The following is a 22,657-nucleotide window of genomic DNA, read 5'->3' as shown; positions in this document are numbered from 1 at the left end:
AGTTGTGGATACAGCTATGACATTCTATCCAAACCTTTAAAGCAAGTTCTCCAATTTTGTATTGCCCAAAGCCACAAACAATCTGGGGAACAGAATTAACGTGAGCAATCGTACATCTGTACTAGGGTTCCTTGCTGATTGCAAAGAAAATACAGACACGAAAATTGAAGTGGCCGCTAATTTGCATTACTAATTGATGAAATGATATATGTGCACTAAAGACAGACCGGGTTGGACATTTACTCGGCGGCTTGATCATTTGCCCTCAAAATAAATTCAGAAAAACATATTAACTACTCCCTCCGTTCCTAAATGTAAGTCTTTCTAGAGATATCACTATGGACTACATACAGAGCAAAATGAGTGAATCTACACTCTTAAATATGTCTATATACATCCGTATGTAGTTTGAGTAGGATCTCTATAAAGACTTCTTTTTAGGAATGGAGGGTGTATATATTAACATCAATTAGCTTTTTACGGTCTGGGCAGTACCTCCATACATTGAGAGTTCTTAGTTATGGATCTCAGTCCGTGAGGACGTCAAGGCGAGCTCTTGGCTGGAGACATAAGTTATCTGCACATCACATAGGTATTGGGCCAGGGAAAATAATCAAAAAAATAGTCTACTCTAAGTAACTTGCCCAAAACAGAACCGTGTGTATCTAACATAACGGGTAAAAGAAGTTACTTAGTGTTCAATGCAGTGCATTTTATATTTGAATCAAAGTGTAAAATGCAACAGACTATGAACAAAACAGTGCACGGTTTGTAGCATCAAGCTCAAGGCAACCAATTCCCACAAGATGAACTTTCGAAAAGAGAGAAAGCCGAACAACGATTACATCACCAGTATATTTTTGCATGGTATGCCTGTCAAAACTTACAATGGTGCATCTAGAGTTCAAATAGAGCAACATATGAAATTAGGAGTTTGGACAGAGGAAATACAGTCTCGGGGCAACAAATGGACACAGACACAAATGTTGAAGGGATTTGGATTGAGCTCACCAGAGGGACAAGCAATCGTGGCTAGAGGAGAGCACACATGATCTAACCAGTGCCGCCGCGACCACCAAATCAACCACCGCCATGACCAGCCGACCACCACACGCCGTGCTTCCACCACCCAGGCCTCGCCCCGCTCACCTTGCTACCATGGCCATCGACATTGCCGCCGAGTTAACCCATCTAGCAGCACACCGTTGCACCCCCACTGGGACAACCATCGCTCCCCACGCCGACCACGAGCCGTCACGCTCACCACCATGCCGCAAGTTAGTCATGGAATAGGTTCTGGGGAGACGGTGGAGTGGGCTAGGTCCTAATCACATGAACAGAAAATGGTATTTTGTCACCGTAAGAAAAGGGGAAACTTACTTCGCGCGTGGGGTAACAACTAGCCATGGATGGGCAAGGCACAACACGCGGGTGCGATTGAGAGAACCTGGCTCAGTCCCTAGACCAAGGTGAAGAATTACTTATTCTTCACCCTAGGTTAATAATAGACTTTCTATATATATTAGTAGAATAGTTATTCTGATAATACTTCCGCACTGCATGCTCAACACAAGTGCACTGCATCTTATTTACACTGAGTACTGCAATGCTACACGGGAGAACTGCTTCATTTTCTGGCGGTCCGCCCGTGTATTCTGTGTGGAATCGGGTGTTGTGGGATTATTTAATTTTTTCCTGGACGCCATTTGACCTTTTTTCATTGTAATTTTCTGCAAAAATGACTAAAATCTGGGTAAATTGAGGGATTTGGCGGACGACATTTGCTCTGTTCGTTCGTGTTCGTGTCGGATGCGACTTTTTCGCGCTCGGATGTTGTTTGTTAGTAGGAATTCTTTGATATTGTTTGTTTAATCACTCCCTTTACTCTAGAATTTGTGTAATTTTTAGGAGCTAGTTTTCAATTCCTGCGAATTTGATTGTGTGGGCGGGTGAGCTTCGTCCGCTCCTCTGTTCTTGTTGATTTTTTGGATTTTGTGCGTTGATGCGTTCTTGAATCTTGTAATTACTGTCACTGTTGTATTATTTGGATTGTGTGGGTGGGTTCAGTGGAATTTCAGAGAACAACTAGGGATGGGAGGAACCCTAGATCTACGATTTGAAGAAAAAGAGGAACAAGAGGAGGAGTTGTGTCAGTCTGGAGCACGAATGGATAGGTTTTTATGCATCCAATCGAGCAACGAAAGTTATAAATGTTGTGGTTAGTGTTAGGTGGTTGATTGATTCTGAGTCAGTCTACATGAATGCGTTTGAGAAGCAACAACACTGCTTACTTGAATCTAACGAACTGCATTGTCGTATTACAATGAACTTCAGAATGCGTGGATTGTGTTTGTTTTTTATTTTTCTAGTTATTGTTTATATTTTTATTGGGCCATGGTTTTCTCACTACAAAAAAATACACTTCCGTGATGATACGTGTTTGTCACAGTAGGTCGCGTTTTTTGTCATGCATGTACATCCATGACAAATTTATGACAGAATCAAGATAGTCATACCTGTGCTGTCGTAGAAGTGTTCCATGACATTACCAAAATTATCATCACTGAAGTGTCCACTTCCATGACGATAAATCGCGCATCACAGAAGTGCTTTCGTCAAGGGTGACCAACAAGTGGCATCCACCGTAACGGAACGCCGTTAAGCTATCGGGTCGGGTTTTGGATCCGATAACCCGTTAACAGCCCCAACCAATGGGAATTTTCCACGTGTAAAATCATCATTGGCTGGAGGAGACACGTGTCAGGTCCACGTTGGCACAGTTGTCACTCATCCAATGGGCGAGACGAGCCTATGATATGTTGACACGTGGACCGATCCATCAAGTTTAAATGGGCCGGCCCAACTAAAGTCCCACAAGATTTTGCGGACCATAATGGGCCGGCCCAGCTAAAGGCCCATGAGATTTTGCGGACCATAATGGGCTGGCCCAGCTAAAGGCCCACAAGATTTTGCAGGCCATAATGGGCCGGCCCAGGTAAAGGCCCACAAGATTTTTGTGTGCCATAATGGGCCGACCAAGGTAAAGGCCCACAAGATTCTTGCATATCATAATGGGCCGACCCAGCTAAAGGCCCACGAGATTTCGCCGACATTAATGGGCCGGCCTAGCTATAGGCCCACAAGATTTTGAGGACCCTAGTAGGCCGGCCCATTAACTGGCTGCCATGTTTTGGGCCAAATGCCGACCCATATTTGATCCGGTCCATTAATGGCCTGCCACGTTCCGGGCCTAATAGTGGCCCATATGAGATCCGACCCATTAAAAGCCTACTACGTTCTGGGCCAAATTACGGCCCAGATCAGGTCCGGCCCTTTAAGAGGCTTTGGGCTCAATTATGGCCCATATCAGATTCGACCCGTCAACTGGACACTATCCTTTTGGGCCCAATTGCAAAAGGCCCACTTAGTAATTCGGCATGATATTAGTTTTGGCCTATTAAGGGCCCATTTAACATTTTGGCCCTATATTAATTTCGGCCTGTTAAAAGCCTGTCATATAGTTGGGCCTAACTACGTCCCGGTTTGCATCTGGCCTGCTCACAGCCGATATCTGATTGGGCCAAACAAGGACCGAGACAATTTTGGCCTGTTAAAAGGCTGTGATTTGATTCGCACAATCATGGGCCGGGGTTCATTTCGGGCTGCTGCCGGCCCGTGAGCTGTTCGACACGTTTCAGGCCCAACCTACATCGTGATTGCATGACGGCCCGATTATGTACCGTAATTTTATGGTTTGGCCAGTTTACTGCGAAGACAGGATATATATATATATATATATATATATATATATATATATAGTAAAATAACTGCAGCATCGTGAATAAGAAAAAACCTAGACTATACAATAAAGAAATTACGGCATATTACATCCACTGGGCATCAAAGTTCGCCACCATGACAATAAAGCACAAGCAGACATCAGATTACATACACTGGGCATCAAAGATCGCCACCAATGCAAGTAAACATGCCAACAAAATAATATACAAAACGACAACACTTCAATAGAGTTCAAGAAAGGTTAGCCTTGCTGGGGAGCTGCAGCGCAAGCAGCTGAGCAAGATGATGAGACTGCGCTTGTTCAACACTTATATCTTCCTCACTCTGAAAGATAAACAAGTAGACAGATGACAGGTTTTGCACATAAAAGTATCAGTTCTGACAATTCATCACATTTCTTACTGACGAATAAAGTGACACAGTTTAAAATTGCATTAAAACAATATTGTATTGTTCAGGTCAAGACATGGCAGGAAATGACATTGTGAAGGAGTTGGCAGCTTCATGACACCACTGGATTACAGATCAAGAACTCATAAGTATCAATGGTTAGTGTGCTGTCAATTTATCCCATTTCAGATTGGCAAACAAAGAGACGGTTTAAATAATAGTAGAATGATATGACATTGTTCATAGTTAAGACATTGCAGAATATGACATTGTGCTGTAGTGGGTAGGTTCACCACACCACTGGATTACGAATGAAGAATAGAAGCATACATGCAGTGCAAAAGAAGATCACTTGCTCTGTATAGTTTAATTTACATGGTATGAAGAAGGAACTTGGTTGTACAACTGAAAACTTAAATTAAGAAAGGACAAACTTTTGTTTATGAACTACATAATAAACTTTAAACATGCAATTTGATGCAAACACCAAAAATAAACAGATGTTGCAGTCATGCCTAACCAAATATATAAAACAAAGTTTGAAGGCTTGAGATGGACAAACTTACATTATTGGTGAAGACAGGCTCTATAAAGGTCTTGTCCATGCTGATGGGGGGGGGGGCAATTCAAGAAGTTTACCACAGAATCTTCTTCATAAGCATTGCCTTTATTCTACATTTTGTTAAGAGTAAATATAGATGTGATAATATACGAAAAAATGGAGAATATTTAAGATAAGATGAAGAATGATGCTACATAACCAAGTAGCTATAAATGTAAGTGCAGCGATACAGGCAAAAGGTAAAGCCAAGAGCAATGCACAGCTAAACTTCTTCAGTACCAACCTTATGGTAAGAGTAAATATAGATCTGATGTGTAGAAAATGGAGGGCAAAGGAAAATAAGCTGCAGAGTGATGGTACATGAACAACTACCTATCATTATAAGTACACTGATAAAGGACAACATGTACTTACAAGAACAATGCGTTTTCTTTTAAACTGGGAATAACTGGAATGGGGTTCCAATCTGCAGGAATTGGCCGTCTCTGCAGTTGGGATAGGTCTTCGGCCGGTGGACTTGCTGTACTTTTTGCTGGAGTGGGATTTTTCAGTGGTACGGCTGGTGCTATGGCAATTGAAATATGTATACCTTTTGCTGGAGTGCAAGTCCTGTGTGGTGGGGCTAGTGGTGTGGCCCGTGAAGTATGGGTATAGTATGCTGGAGTTGGTCCTACGATTTGTGTCACTGGTTGTACAACCAATATAAGTGGGGTGCTGTCTGATTTCTCCGGCACCACCACGTTTTTCAAGGACTTTGCTGGTGCTCCTTCAGGTTCGGCAATCACCGTCTTTCTTTTTGATGTCTGATGCACAAGAACAACATTTGAGTGAAAAAACATGGTATGATGACAGATGGAATATGTATTGATAATGGATGGGCATGACATCTCGACATATATGATGAGTAAACTAAGCAGATGGCGGTGCAACAAAGTAGAAGAAATGCAAGACAACATATGCAAGATACCCGCAATCAATAAAACATTGCCAAATTAGAACATGCACCTTGATGGGTGAACAGGACATGCCATCTGCCTTTGACTCCTCGAGGTTAGAATAGTCATTAGGATCATATTTTGAACAAGAATCAACAGGTGGGGAGCGTATGAGTTTCACTGCATCCAGAATGGCACTCAATGCCTTGGTGACAATTTTGTAAGTCATTGCAGTGTTTAGCTTCAAGAGTGGACTGCTGCTAGTGCGACACAAAGCAGCTACACAGATCATAGTGTTGATATAACGGGAAAACCTTAAGCATCAGAGTAAAATCAGCAAAGTGGAACTTGCTGGAATGTATGTGCTAGTATTGCCGGTATGGCTAGAAAGGCTTCGGATACCAGCTCTCTTCAAGTGAAGGTGCGGTACTGTTAATATTAGTGTAACTCTCAAAGGCGACACAGCTCCCCGCATTTCCTTGCTATTCTTATAGGATTCAAGTGGGTAGGCCAGTACAAATCCTATTCCTATGTTTACAAGATCCTACGAATCAAAGAGGCTCAAAGTGTCCATCACAACCGACCGTATAGACCTCTACACTGCAAATGTCCCTGCTCATCTTCAGTACAAGGAACATACTGTACTACTATCATACTCCCTCCGTTCCAAAATATAAGTCTTGGTAGAGATTTCCACTACGGATCACATACAGATGTATCCAGATACATTTTAGAGTGTAGATTCACTCATTTTGCTCCATATGTAGTCCATGGTGGAATCTATACAAAGACTTGTATTTAGGAACGGAGAGAGTGCATAGTAAACAAGAACGGAAGAGGAACATGGTAAAGAAGAGCAAGCAAATTTTGGATAATAAAATGTTGGTTGCGCAGTGCCCACATATGATGAACCAGAACGCATTAAGAATGCAACTCCCAGCAGTCTCTCGACCATTTTAGGTGGTTGGATGAAGATCCTATTTCTCCTAACCCTTCTTCTTCCTCGTCTCTGATTCTTCCCATACAAAACACCGCACGGGCCGCCGGCCGGACCATCGGCCCCCACCGCCTGTGTTCCTCCGCCACCCCCACCCCCACCCCCGTCCCAACCCCCACCCACATCGAGTTTTCTTCATTCGGCGAGGCCCCACAACAACCCGAGCCCCTTCGGTCGCACCGGCAAACTCCGGCGAGCTCTGAAAAATCGACTGACCCAATTTTGAAATTTAGTCTACTATGATTTAACTAGTGTGGAATATAAAAGGGGAAAACCATAAGCATTGGGAGTATAGTGTTGAGCGTGCCATGGTGGATTTGAAGGTGCAAACCGGACAAAGGCAACTTCGCAACCAAGACAAGAAATCAGAGTAAAGCAGTGGCGATCTATTTTCTTGCTGCGATAAATAAGTTGAGAGATACGAAGGAGTACCGCCTCTGGTGCAGCACCATGTACAGATCTGCTGAGAATTTGACGATGCTGCGGTAGCGATGGCTGTCGGCAGCGTGGAAGCAGATCTAGGAGGGTAGACGGTGGCGGCGGGGCGTGGTGGACGAGACAGTCGTAGGAGTGGCTCCGGCAAGGTGGACGACAACGGGGATGAAGCGAGAGGACGGGATGCAAGGATCCCGGTCCGAAGCTGTGGATTAGAGAGGTCGATCTCTTGTAATGGACGGCGGCGTCGGGGTATCAGCTCTGGCATGGTGGAGGAGGATGGCGGTGGATGGGGTGGCGGATGGAGGAGGGTGGGCTAGAGAGGGTGTTTTGGCGCCCACGGAGTATGAATGGGGAAAAGGGAGGTAGAGAGGAAGGGGGGAACCATGTATTCAGGGCGCGCTTGTCTCAAATGCGAGGAAATTTACAAACTTAGCCCCCGTTTCAAATTTCTACTACATCACAACAACATTAGTCGGTTGGGGATAGGACAGTAATCTCGCATACACTGAAGCCGACGAGAGTTTGTTTTTGGCACCCACCGTGTATGAATATGAATCGGGGAGGGAGTCGATTTCGGCCGAGGACACACTATGTTTTGGCGCCCACCATGTATGAATTCGGGTGAGAGGCGGTTACGTCACGTTTGGGTGAAATTACAAACCTACCCCTATCGAAACCTATAGATAGCAGATAGGCTTTGCGTGGCAGGGATAGGCAGTAGTAATTTCCATCTCGCAGATTTGGTTTCGGGCGGTTACTGCGACTTTCCCCGCTTTGTCCAAATTTTGCAGAGTGCATGTTTACCGTTCCAACCCAATTCGAATCCCGTTTGTATTCTATTTTTTTCTGGCGGGATCCATTTTCAATTGGAATTACATTCGATATACATCATTTTTTATATACTTTCAAAAGAATACTGCTCCTTTATATGTATAATATGATTTACAAATACAACGATCTCGAAATCTGAAGGTTGAATTCGATTTTTTTAACCAAATTATGTTCTACTAAAATGTATGGATCAGTAATATCTTCATATTAAATAACATAGATGTGCGTGAATTCATATGAGTATGAATGTTTGATAGATCAATTTGGGTTCGAGTATGGATTACATGTATCATCATCTCGAATTCAAATATTTGAATCCCTTTTTTGTTCACTCCTTTCACGCCCATCTCTCTCGCATGCATGCTCCTTCAGGTAGCTATCATTCTCTTTTCTCCAGCTCACCCGCACGCTCACTTCATGTTTCTCCTATCCTCGCAAACATGGTCTCTCGACGTATCCCTTGAGAAGTGTCACACTCTCCCTATCATTATACATTACACAGTTTTCATTATCTCTCACATCTCTACTGTTCTCTGGTATCACTCAGTACCTAAGCTTTCTTTTTCACCGCCACACACACAGTCTCCACTCGTCTTTTACTTTGTCTTTCTCTCTATGGGATTCTCTCACACACCCTATATGTCTCTACATATGACTCATACCACTAAAATTACTCTCTCTCTCTCTCCTATAGACACAACATTTGTTGCGGTCTCCTTTTCGTCTCCATCTCAGACTGACATTATTCATTTTATTACCGATCAGACAACCCCGACTACTGTCTCCTCTCTCTCTCTCTCTCACAGACACACACACACAACTCCTGCTTCCACTCCCCTTCCCGACTATCGTCTCTCTCTCTCACACACAAACTCTCGCTTTCGCACCCCGACTCGTATTTCTCTCACAAACATTTATTGACTAGCTAGCCTCAAGATAGGTTTATACACCCGCACACTCGTGCTTCCACCATCGCATACATGTCTCTCTCCCGCTCCTTGTATCTATGTAGATTTTTCTTCCCTTCTTGAGACACGCCCTCTCGATCGCGCACACACACACTATCGCCTCATTTTAAGCTGATACCTATTGCACACACACTCCTTGTGTCTTTGTCACACATGCACTCCGTCCTCCTCCACTCTCCCTCTCTCTCACACACACATGGGCTTTTTGCAACAAATAGCAAGATGCCCATGCGTTGCACAGAACATCAAGATGCATTTATATGAGTAGTTTATCTTGTGGGGGAAAAGGTTGAACGAGGGAAGGCCTTATTTGCAAATGTGGAGAGGGGTGTGGGTATATTTTTGCAAAATTGCCATAGTTTCCTTCCTATCCGTCAGATATAGATCAAACGACCTATATTGCAGGACAGCAGGCACACGATCATCACCGACAATGCTTTTTATAAAGTAGGGATAAAAAATAGAGTTGGTGATGATGGTGGGCTTGCCATCCTGCAATGTAGGTCGTCCGATTTATATCTGACGATTAGGAAGGAAAATATGGCAATTTACTTGCACTCTTCACCACATTTGCAGATAAGGCCTTCCCTCGTTCATCCTTTTCTCCCACAAGATCTTGATGTTCCGTGCAACACACGGGCATCTTGCTAGTAAGAGTAGAAATTAAACATATACAACTTCTCAAATCTTGAAACCAACAACATTCCTCCCTTATCTCATCAAAACCGCCAAAGGAATATATTTTGAGTGAAACATAACATATTTTTAGTGATATACATATTTCAAAACTAGACTTTTTTTTTTCTATCAAATCGGTGAATATGTATTAATCTACTTTGATCCTGTGGCAACATATTGGCACATTGCTAGTAGTTATTAAATTTTTTTGGACACCAGACAAACGGTGGAGTACATATACGAAGAGAAGAGGCACACGCACGCAGTCGACCTCTCGCTATCTCACACACATGAGTGTTATATAAAGGCGACGTTAACAAATAAACTCTAAAACCCTAGGTGCACGATTGCTGCATTCACGGGTACCGGGTACATGGTGGAGCACCTTTGTAGGAATAGTCAGCTCCCGTGATAATTTGATCCGTAGGAGTTGATGGTCGGGACCACAGGTGAACGACTTGGAGCGCGGTGGCTCACCAGTTGCGACAAATCGAGTAGCCACGTTTAAAATATCGTTTTTTCACTACTAGGGAAAACCTTATACACAGAACTTTAGCAGTAGCGTGGGTCAAAGAAGCACACTGGTGCTAAGTAGCAGCAGCACGCCTACGAAAACCGCGCTGCAGATAACATCGTAGCAGTAGCGCGTCTCGCTGCATACACGTTACTACTAAAATTCTCACGGCTTAGCCGATATGGTACACATAATAGTAGCGATCTATATAGGACCGCGCTACTGGTACTTTCTTTGTAGCAGCGCATTTTGCTCTAAACTCGCTACTACTAAAGGATATAAAATTAAATGAAAAGCAAATAGAAAGGTAATTGAAAATGAAAGAAATAGAAGAAGTTGAAAGGAAAAAAAATAAAATGTGAAGAAACATAAATGAAAAAGGGGAAAAAGGAGAAAGTAGTAGCAGTAGCGCGTATCCCAGAACACGCTGTAGCTAACGCAGCAGTAGCGCACTTCCCGGAACGCGCTACTGCTACTTCTGACTTAACCACCGCGTTCGTCCTTCCCCACGACCACTTCCCCCCAAATCAAACTCCTCCGCTCTCGCCGCCGCCGTCGCCCATCGGTCGCCGCGCGCTCTCCGCACATCCTCTACGCCGCCCCCGACCCCGGATTCAACGCTGCCCCTGCCCCCGACCTCAATGCCGCCCCGGACGCTGCCCCCGGCCTCGACCTCGACGCCGCCCTCCGTCGTGCGCCCGAGCCTCGAGCCCGACCTCGACGCCGCCTGCCCCTCTCTCGCCGCAGGCACCCGAGGTGAGCACGCCTGCTCCTCCCCCTCCCCTACCTCTGCCTAGATAGGGTTCTTCAAATTTTAGTTGCATCAAATTAGTTAGGGTTCATCTATGGGTGGAAATGAATTGGATACAGATGCGGCTGGGAGGGTTCATCTATGGTAAGAACTAGTTAGTAAGAACTAGGTACTAATTAGGTACTAGAATATTTTTATTTATAGTAAGTTTATCTTTAGTAAGAACTAGTTGAATTAATAGAACTAGTTAGTAAGAACTTGTTTCTATTTTTTAGTTAAAGCAATTTTTCCCGCCTTGACGTGGACAATGCCTATCCCGCATCCTCGTCGTCGAGTCGGCGGAGGACGACACCTGCTTGACCAGATCGGCCATGTCCGGGACTGGGCTTCGCCGGGGTGGTACTGGGAGGCGCTACCTACCGGGGGGCGCATGTTGGTGAGGAGCCAGCCTATCGTTGACCCGAACCTTCTTTGGTGGCGGTCGCGTGGGCCAGTGATGATCCAGAGGCTCGAGGACTCCGCAGAGGTGGTGCGTCACCGTGTCAGTGAGGAGGACGCTCACGTCCGTTGCTACTTGTTTGCGTTGGAGCACAGGCCGTTCTCCAATACCTGGCAGGTTCTCCAGGGATCTCACCGGAGCTATGATCCCGTGATGGTGCCTTCTCTGTGGGTGTCCACCGCCCGCGCCGATACCCGTCGTGTGCTAGAGTTTTAGTTGTATTAGTGATGTTATATGTATGAGACTATTCGTGATGTATTAGTGATAATATTCAACGATGTACTGACACATGAGATGATTTACTTTTGCTTATTGAATGCATGCTAATTTGAGTCCTATAAGATATTTTGAAATGTATATCTTGTGTTGCTCAATATCCAAGTGGTCGGTCATGTTTGCAGGTTACACCTTCGAGTGGCCTATGTTTTGCCGGTGTGTTGATTCATTTCCGTTCCGGCAAATTTCAGGCGCTCGATATGTCCTATTTTAGCAAAGGTCATGCCGGATTTTTCCGTGAATTTGGGACTGATATGGTTATCACCTTTGATATTCGTCCGGAAGATGATATTGAAGGTAATACCGACATCTGGGTCGATGTGCAGACGCCTCTAGTTATACCATTATGTAAGTTTCTCAACCATATTTATGTCTTTGATATTGTTTATTCATAAATAGTTGACAACTAATTTGTATTGTCAGCTTATTTCGGTGCAAGCAAACATGTCCAGCGCTTGGTAGACAGGACCATATACTGTCCTGGAGCTGAACTCAACTGCGAGGAGCTCAGTCATTATGTTTCATGGCTTGAGGATCTTGATACTGTCAAGACAAATTTTCTTCCTGCATTTAGAAATGTTAGTACTGAAAATGTGCGACCAATAGTGTTCATAATGAACTACGGTCACATCTATTTAGGAAGGATGGTAAGATTTTTACTATTTGTCATCAGCGCATCTTTTCCATACATTATTTTTGAAGCTAAACTTCATTGCTAAGTATGTTACCGTACGATGTTCTTCGACAGGGACTCCCGATGAATGTTGTGCCTTATGGGATCGAGACTAAAGGTACCATGAGTATTATCAACTTACGGCCAAGATATCCTATAGATTACTTTAGTGCATTCAAGATTAGCGACGGATGCTTAATAGTGCAAGACTGGACCAAATATGTGATGGGGGAGCGCAGAGAAGTACTAGGGGGCCGCAAATAGATGTGCTACCCATAATTAGGAGACAGGTTCATCTGCATGCTCCAGTTTGATCGAGGAGGAGAGCTATACATGTTTTATATTATTTTACCTAAGAGTGAGCAGCAGGAGTGATTAGCTAGCTAGAAATGAGTTTGAGGATGATGATGTGCTACACTATTACTATGATGATAAAATAGCTAGTGTTGGTGGTAATGACTATGATGATTATTATTAGCTAGTGTTAGTGCTGATTAAATAAATACTGTTGGTGGTAATGACTATGATGATGATTAAATAGCTTGTGCTGGCGGATAACATTCAAGTGGAGGCAACATGTGGTGCACATCAAAAGTACTACTAGTCCAAACTAGATCAAGTTTGGATTAGTAGTATACTTTTGACATGCACCACATATTGCTTCCACTTGAACCTAATCCACCTTCATTTGACACACTGTTATGGACATAATGATGTAAACCTCATAACAGCTGGTATTGTACCAATATTTGTACGATGGCGCATAAATACACTAAATAAACTACTAGTAGCGATGGACGGAAAACACGCTGCAAGTAGTTACCTTAGCAGTAGCGTGGTACCGAACAAACACTGCATCTATTTGTCCTAGCAGTAGCGCGTGCGGGCACGCGTTACTGCTAAGCAATAGCTGTAGCGCCTTATTAGTAGCGCCGGTCCCCGCGCTGCTGATACACCTAAAACCCGTGCTGCTGCTAGCCTTTTCCCTAGTAGTGTTTAGCGGGGTTAAGAGTTCTGATTTTCAGTGGCGCATTATAAGTAGTAAGTAGTTTTTAGAACGATTGGTATGGAGCGAAAATGGAATTCATAGTACTACGTACCTCCTTGGCGTATGGTCGTATGGGTTTATGTTGCGAGATGTTGAACCTGGTAGTTCTAGGTCAAATACTATGGTTTAGATTTAGATGCTGGTTTTCAGTAATGAAAATCGAAAGGGGAAACCCTTCTTTGATTAAAAAAACTACTACCTCCATTCTGGTTTACTAGTCCCCATCGTACTTTGGGTCAAAGTTTGTCCACAAATTTTACTTGTAAAATGTGAATGGAAAACGAGATTTCGTTATACCCAAACAAAAAAGGACTGGAGGGAGTGATTGCTCTAACACAGACGCGACCTCTCATAGCGCAGGCATTGAACCGGCGCGCCGGCCAAGAGGGCCACACTCGCTGCAGGCTCGGCTGAGCACGCCTCCTCGCCGCGTGCAACCAGCTTAAGACTGCCCCGCCTGCCTTCATTGAATCCGCTCGTGTGCCAGCAACACATCCTTCCACGAGCCGGCAGGCATTTTAGAACACAAAAAATGACTAAAATATAGAGTAATTAATTTACGCATGGTCTTGACTTGTTGTGCTCGCACTGGTAGCAGGAACTAGTAGAGGTTTTTCTTTATTTATAACTCTCCTCACATTTTTTTGGCTTTGAAGTGAATCATGGTTGTGCACATTATGTATGAATGTGCAGATATCTGTGAACATGAGTTTGATGTGGAAGTTGAACTTGGAATGTCGGGCTTGTGCGTGAACTATACCATGTCCAATGCTTCGTCTGTTATTGTTTGGAAAGTAATTGCTGTTATTACATGACCCCAAAAAAACATTTTGTGCCACATCAGTAGATGCATGGACATCACAACAGGCATGCTGACTGGATAAACATTTGAACCTAGCTATTATGAAGGAAATTTTGTATTGACAACAATTTTAGATAGCAGGAGACGCCTAGCCTGCTTTGCCTCTGCTAGCTTATTTTTGGCTTCTTCCATCTCTTCTTTGGCTTGGGTGAAGAGAGCAGATTGCTCTTTTCGCTTGTTCAGGAACTCAGCTACATTCTCAAGGGCTGCTGCATGCTTTCTTTCAGCCTTTACTAATGCCACGGGGACACGAACATCTGACGACTCCACCTGGCTTGTGTGAAATCCAGCATCATCTGGGAATTTGCACCTTGTGTCTAATCCAGCATCATTAGGGAACTGGCACCTTGTGTGTAATCCAGCCTCATTTTGGAAACAATGATCTCGAGGTTGACCATACTCCCCTCCTCGCAGGAACTGCATCCTGACATGAAGTTACTTATTTTTTAGATCAATACTCAAAGCAACCTAGATCCATTTAGTAGAAGCCAAATAAACAGAACTTGTAGAAGTGAATTCAAAAGGAAAAAAAAATATAAAAACAGACTACAAGGTGAGAACACCCACTTCCTACATCAAGCTAAAAACGAAAGCATTAGGACGATTAAGCCTCTTCTTATTACACATCGAAGAACACCACGCTTAATACTAACAGAAACTACAACATATACACATCGAAGAACACGAGGCTAAACGAAAGTAATTGAAAGGATGTTACTTACCAGAGCTCGTTTTACAGGTTCGGTGCAGCTCCTCTTTAACTTGCCACGCTCCTTGAAGATGTCCCGAATATCCCGTGTTAGGTCTTCACTGCTCCTCTGCATGTTCGCACTCATGGTTTTAAAATCTCAACATGGCAAGAAAAATATACTACTAGTAATACTCGCACATCTTGTGGGCAACATTAAAGCACTCGTCTGCCATGTTAGAGCATCTCCAACAGAATCGCAACACGTGGTGCTTTAAAAAGCGTTTACAGTGCTGAGATCGAGAAGTAGATACTAGAGAGTAGAGGATAGTTCTCAGCATAGATAGATAAAAAAAAGATAATTTAACTACTCCTCATCGTCCGACTCCTCCTCGGTGATGTCCTCCTCCGACGTCTGACTGTTGGCGTGAAGATACCGATCATCATCGGATTACCAGGGCGACGCTGCTCCTAGCCTCATGTTGAATTGAGCATCCGCTTTTCGCCTACGATTGTCCTCGTGATAGGTGGCTCACTCCACCCTCCTCTTATCCCTCTCCGCCCTCCTTTGCGCGTAGAACTCATGCTCGTTGATGATGTCCTGTGGGAAGTGTTGGCACCACAGTGCCATGGATTCCTCGTCCATCTCGGCGATGCCGAGATGGCGCTCCCGCCTCCGGTTGTCGCGACGATCCTCGTCGGTGCTAAGCCGCGGCAGAGGCGCGAGCTCCTGCGCCCGCTCCCACGTCGGCACATTGGGGAAGTTCAGTGTTCTATGAGGCCACTGAAGGCGCCACGCCGCCGTGTCGTACACGCGGGCGGCCTCATTGGAGGTGTCGAAATTGCCGAGGCCGAGGCGCATCCCGCGGAACCAGATCTCGGCGAAGAAGCCGTCAGAGGGGCGCGCGCAGACGCCACGGTATCCCCAAGTTTCCCGGCGACGCGACGACATGGTGGCGCAGCGGCGGCGAGGCGAAAAAGAGCGAGGAGAGAGTGGTGGCGAGGCACAGAGCGGGGAGAGAGGGGTGGGAAGGCACAGAGCGGTGGGAGGGCATTGGATTTTATAAAGCGCGCCGGAGGCTGTGCGGCAAAACTAGCGCACACCCGACCGTTTTTCCCCCGCGCGCGCAATCCTTTCCCGACGTCTCTGCTATCTCTACTCTCTTCTATACTGTTATATTTATTTTATATTTAATATTTAATATTTATCTCCACTTCCTTTACTGTCTACTTTTTTTTCTCTATACTTTTTTTCTTGCAATATAGGCCGTCTGATTTATATCTGACAGATAGGAAGGAAACAAATGGGAATTTTGCAAAAAGATAGCCATACGCCTCTCCAGATTTGCAAATAAGGCCTTCCCTCGTTCATCCTTTTCTCTCACAAGATAAACTACTCATACAAATGCATCTTGATGCGTGCAACGCATGGGCATCTTGCTAGTTCTAAAAGCCTTTCCATCATTTGCCACACTACTGGTTGCAGATGAAAAACCTACCCAAGCACAGCACGATACAGGAGCGACGCACAATTACAAGCTGATATTCTGTTGGACAATGAAGGCTATAGCCAATTACTTTTACCGGAACAATAGCACCCAGGAAATTTGAAGGGTAGGTATGAACAAAATTGGAACTGCACATGTACTTCTAAGTGATTCAATACACACATTACCAATGGAGGAGGAGAACGATGGTCGCGGCGGCCTCTTTGAGTCATGGTCGGCAACGGGAGTCAGTTCATTGTCCACGAAGGTGGTACTTTTGTGCTTGGCGTCCGCTTCCGGGAAGTAGATCCGAGACCGTGGAAACGATGCCGGGGAAGAGGCTCCGTGTACGACAACGACGGTGGACCGGCTCCAGTGCGGTGTACGAGGTCGTCGATGAGGCAGATGCGCTGCGGTGGACGAGTGCGCCGATGTAAAGGGGAGGAACACGAAGGCTGCGGTGCCATGGAGAAGTCTATTTTGCGGTGGGGATGGAAAATGGGGAGTATTCAGGTGTACTACTCTGGGTGCCGGGGTGGGGTTGGCTGGGTAGGGTGAACCTGAAGTTACGAAAACAGCCCCCTACCAAGCGTCATCTGTAGGCCTGTTCCTAAGGCTATGATGGTAACTTCCCACTGCTCGAATCAGGGTCGCCGACCTCAAAATTTTGTGACAATGGACTCCCCGTGTGGTGTGTTGAGTGATTCGGCTAAGCAACTAGCGAGTAGTAGTAGTAAACTCTGCATATTAGGTTTGACCGAAGTCAAACTTCCTAAAGTTTAACCAAGTTCATAGAAAAATATAAACATTTACCATAACAAATATGTATGATGTGAAAGTACATTCAATAATGAATCTAATGGTATTTATTTGTTATTGTATATGTTAATATTTTTTTGTTATAAGCTTTCTGAGAGTTTACAAAACTTGACTTTGACCAATGCTAATATGCGGACTTAAATAAAAACAGAGGGAGTTGTGACACCCCAAAATTTTGACCTTGTTTTATTAATTAAAATTTTGCCAGGAAATTAAAACTTTTATTTTCTGGGCTTCATTTTGATTTTTGAACCTTTTTCTCCCTTGCTATTATGGAGTTTTCCCCAAAGTGAAAACTTTTCAAATATGTTATTGGACTTGTTTAACCTCTCAAGAAAAACTTTTGTTTTATTAGTAGAACTAATTACATAATTAATTTGCTTGATCTTTATTTTCTTGAAAAATGGTTTTCCAAGGTTATATGGCCATATTTGAACTACAACCATTTGATAAATTCACTTAAAATTCCAACCAAAATTTTGAGATGTCAGGTGATGTTTTTAAATCACTTTTATGCAAAAATATCTTTTATTCATGAAATATTTTGAGCTCTACACCCAATTTTCTTCTCTGGTCCAGTGGGCAATTTTGCACTCCAACTCATTTAAATACTTCTTTCTAGCCTCCACCAAAATTATGGGATGCTGGTAGTAGCTTATGATTCAACTTTATGCAAAAATCCAGTGATGTTCTTTGAAAAATTTGAGTGAATCATCCTTATCTTCATTCTGGTGCAACTTGGTGATTTGTACTGCAACCATCTTCTAACTTGCTCCTTTACCCTTGAGCTTTCTCCTGCTTGTAGTGCACTTTGCCAAACCCTTAAGTCCAGGAGAGTGGACCCATTCGATGATTCTAAGTGCTTGCAGTCATGCCCTCTTCTTTCTGTCAAAAACTGAAGTTTTGCCCAACTTGCACTAACAAGTTTCTCCTTTTAACAAACTAACTTCACCACCCTCTTGTCCATCCAAAGAGACACTGATCTGGAGAATTTGGCCACTCCAAGAAAAGCCTAGGTGCATGTGGCATTTTGTCAAACACCTGGAGTGCGTGGACAGAATTGGCATGAGTGTTTGTTTGCATTTTGAAGTTGGCCACCTGACCTAACCACCATGTCCATTTTCCTTATAAATAACCCTAACCTAGCCCTGTTTCTTGCCAGCCTCACCCGCGACCTCTAGCATGCACTAGCATTTCGTCGAACACATCACGGGCGTGCTCTGGGCGTGCCCAGAGCGTGCGTTTGGCTCGCACGTGCGCCCGAGCCGCCGCGTCTCGCCTGGCACCCGTTCTGCCCTTGACCAACCGCAGCCAGCACGCCACGTATCCTCCTGCACCGCCATGCCACCCCGACCACCCCTGGCACCCCACAGCGCCGCCGTCAGGGCACTCTTGGCAGCACGCCGGCATCCGCAGTGCGCCTCTACCACGGTCGGTGCCGCCCGAGCCACCCCGGCTCGCCACCTGCCCCTGGGAGCTACGCAAGCTTATCCCCTCACTCGTCGGCTAGCTCTCGTCGCCTCCACGTCGCCCTGCAAGCTACAGAACGTCGGTTCGCCGACGACCTTATCCTCGGCCGCGGAACCACCATGGCCACGCTATATAAGAAGCACCCGAGCTCGTCCAGGCCTCGCGCAGCCTCTCTCACTCCCTCACCGACCCACCCATAGCAGTAGGAAGACCAGGGGAGCCGTCTTCTTCCTCTCCGGCAACTCCTGCCGCCGCCACTGCCCCGGCCACTCCGGCTCCACCAGAGCCTCTCTCTCTCCACTCTCTTCACCAGGAGCTCTCCCACCCTCTCGTGAGTGCACCCCCACGCTCAATTTTGGTCGGGAACCACCATAGCCCCGGCCCCCAAATCCAACCGAGGCCGCCATCCACCGCGAGGCTCGTCGCCGATGACTCCCTCCATCCCCGTCACTCCCTTAGTCACCGGAAGAACCGCCCCAGTCTTGCGGATCCATCCCCGCCCTCTAGAGGCCGCGAGGAGCCGCCGCTCGCCGGCGTTGGTCGCTGGAGCCCCCGCCTCTGTTCGGCCAGAGGAGGAAGGAGGCGGGGGAGACCGGTCAAACCTGACCAGTGGGCCCTTGGACCCACTGTTAGTGACCCCACCCCAGTCCACGTGGGTTAAGTGAAGACGTAAATCTCGAAGTACGTCTTCGACGTGTACCGGTTCGAAGCGTTTTTCTTTTCTTTTTCTGTTTTATTTAAAATAAGAATTTGACTAAACTTTGACTGGCTATATCTGTTTAAATGTAACTCCAAATGAGTTGATTCTTTTTCCTACCTCTCTCAAATTTAGTCTAGTTTATTTTAAGATTTATTTGAAAAAAATTCAGACAAGTTTTTTATGCTGTTTTGAAAATGTGAGTTAATTCAAATTTATTTAAAATAGGATTTTGGAGAGAGAGAAGGAAACTTTCAAAGTTTTGGAGTGCACCCTGCCTCCCCACAACTTGAAGGCAAGCATTCTGAACCCCGGCATAATATTTTTGATGTGTTCGTTGACACGTTTATAACACCACCTCATTTCGGGAACTTGTTATTTCATGTGATATGATCATTTGCATGGATGCATATTAGTGATTTCCATGCTGTTGGAAATGAACACACTTGTGATGGTAATCATCCTCATGTGCCTTGCATGCATGCCAGAAGGAATCCGGGAAAGCCTCTGCCTTGGGTAGGCGTGAGCTTATCGCCGGTCTTCGTCGGGACGGTTGTGTATGGTATGGCATAGTAAGGTATAATGAGTGTTGATTGTGTTGGTTGAAATGTATTTGTTATACATGTCATGCAGGGAAATTATAAACCTCCTGAGTCGACCGTAGATCGAGTCTTGTTCCAGTAACCCCCATACTTGTTTCGTACTACCACTTGTCCCTACAACAGGTGGGGTACGGTTCAGTAAGTTGTCAACCTCTTTCAAGCACACACCATACAGAGAGGCCATGGTGGAAGATACCGGTTGTAGCCGGTCGGCAGGCCACCTGGTCCGGGGGCATGGGTGTTTCTGGTTGGGACCGAGAGGGGGGCACCCCTTAGAGCGCGCGGTATAAATTTGATCCCATGCTACGCGAGGTTGTAGCCTCCCCACTTAGAGTTTTGCTTGACAGGTGTCGTGGGTGATTCCAGACACCGGTGAGTTAAGCTGGTGTGTGCAAGTTAGGTGTGTTTTAAATTAAAAGACCGTAGACGGAATTAGTCCCGATGGACTAAAGGAATCCGTTACTCGTGGGTAAACAGTACACCCTCTGTAGAGATTAAACCTATTCGAATAGCCGCATCCATGGTTAAGGACTACAGTCTGGGATGGGTCAAGTGTTGGTCTTAGTGTCGGTCTTCGAAGGAGAAACTACTAAACCAGAACGTGGATCATGACTGATGACTTGTGATAATTATGGTATGTTTATTATGGACTAACCCATTATATTATTTGAATTATTGAGTATCCCTGGTACGGTTCTACCTCCTGGATATTCACTGTGATTATTTATTTCATAAGCGCTTTATGTGGTGTCGCTTAGACGCCCGACTGAGGCATGCTTCATATCATGGTCCTATCGAGGCGTCGCTTCAAACACCCGATCGGTGCATGTTATTGCTACCCCATTATTGCGTATTCATGTTGCATATTAATAACTTGCATGCATGCGTCAGAGATTTTTATTTTATTACTGACGATGTGATCATAGAATATTTCAGCGCACGATTATCATCTATATTATACCCGCGTTCATAATGTTTGCGAGTACATTCCAAGTACTCACTGGCTTGTCCCTGGCTATTGTCTTGGCCAGATTTCTTGCACGGAGAGGAGCGACGCGGTGACAGCCCCGGAACCTAAGCAATGGTGATAGCAGCCTCGTGAAGATAGGAGTTAACCTGGTTAGCTGTTCCTATTGGGAAATGGAGTCCCATAGACACCGATGATCCACAAACCGCTTTCGCCCTCAACCACTAGAAACCACTTGTTGTACTCACAGGCTAGAATGGTCTTGTACTACATATTTTGTATTTTGCTTGGAATTTTCTATATCAAGTTGGTGCCTCATCAGCTAATAGTAATCCTGGGGCTGGTGAGCACAACGACCATTTTCTAGAATTTAATACCCGGAAACCGGTCGTGACAAACTTGGTATCAGAGCCAGGTTGACCATTGGCTAATCCTATTTTAGCCAGGTCAAAAAACTTAGGCAAACCAACCCACCAGACCCTAACCAAAACCCCAGCCAAGCTTCCCGTGCAAGATAGCCACACAGTGACCCCGACGCTTTTGGCAGTCGGTGCCCAACCTATCAGCCTAGCCTGTCGATCACGCGCCAGTGACCGACACATAATCTGTCTTATTCGCAAGCATGCGAAGGAAGACTCCGTTCCCTTTTTCTATAAAAAGGGCACGCTAGCCTCAACACAGCACAGCCCCGGCCATCAACCAAAATGCATTGTTGACCCCAGAAGTGCTTCATCGCCTTTTGGGAACACGCTCCAACGGGATTGTGGCCAACAATCCCCGAGATGGTCATCATCGCTACCCCAACCCTGCAGTTCCTCAACCACCTCCAGCAGATCACGATGGTGAAAACCGTGGAGAAACCTCGACGTCCGTGAGGCAAGCCCGCTTAGATATGAATGAGGTAGACTAAAATCGCTCGAATGATACCGAGTCTTAGAATGACCTCGCCTTGTAATCTTGTGACCCCGTATCACCGTAATTAAATGCTATTTGCTTATGCGCTCCTGTTTTTAATAGTAGCCATGCATGAGTATGTTGATGTGCGATTTCATTTTTTTCCTCGGCCGTAGCTGCCAACCTCGACGACGCAAGTTTGTGCTATGAATAGATCTTTTGGTTCCATCTCACAGGAAAGATATTTTCAAAACAACCCTTAACAAATCTCGAGGACGAGATTTTCTTTTAATGGGGGTAGTGTTGTGACACCCCAAAATTTTGACCTTGTTTTATTAATTAAAATTTTGCCAGGAAATTAAAACTTTTATTTTCTGGGTTTCCTTTTGATTTTTGAACCTTTTTCTCCCTTGCTATTATGGAGTTTTCCCCAAAGTGAAAACTTTTCAAATATGTTATTGGACTTGTTTAACCTCTCAAGAAAAACTTTTGTTTTATTAGTAGAACTAATTACATAATTAATTTGCTTGATCTTTATTTTCTTGAAAAATGGTTTTCCAAGGTTACATGGCCATATTTGAACTACAACCATTTGATAAATTCACTTAAAATTCCAACCGAAATTTGGAGATGTCAGGTGATGTTTTTAAATCACTTTTATGCAAAAATATCTTTTATTCATGAAATATTTTGAGCTCTACAACCAATTTTCTTCTTTGGTCCAGTGGGCAATTTTGCACTACAACTCATTTAAATACTTCTTTCTAGCCTCCACCAAAATTATGGGATGCTGGTAGTAGCTTATGATTC

Source organism: Triticum aestivum, chromosome 6B, assembly GCF_018294505.1.
Source record: "Triticum aestivum cultivar Chinese Spring chromosome 6B, IWGSC CS RefSeq v2.1, whole genome shotgun sequence".
Taxonomy (NCBI): Eukaryota; Viridiplantae; Streptophyta; class Magnoliopsida; order Poales; family Poaceae; genus Triticum; species Triticum aestivum.
Note: the sequence above shows the minus strand (reverse complement) of the source record.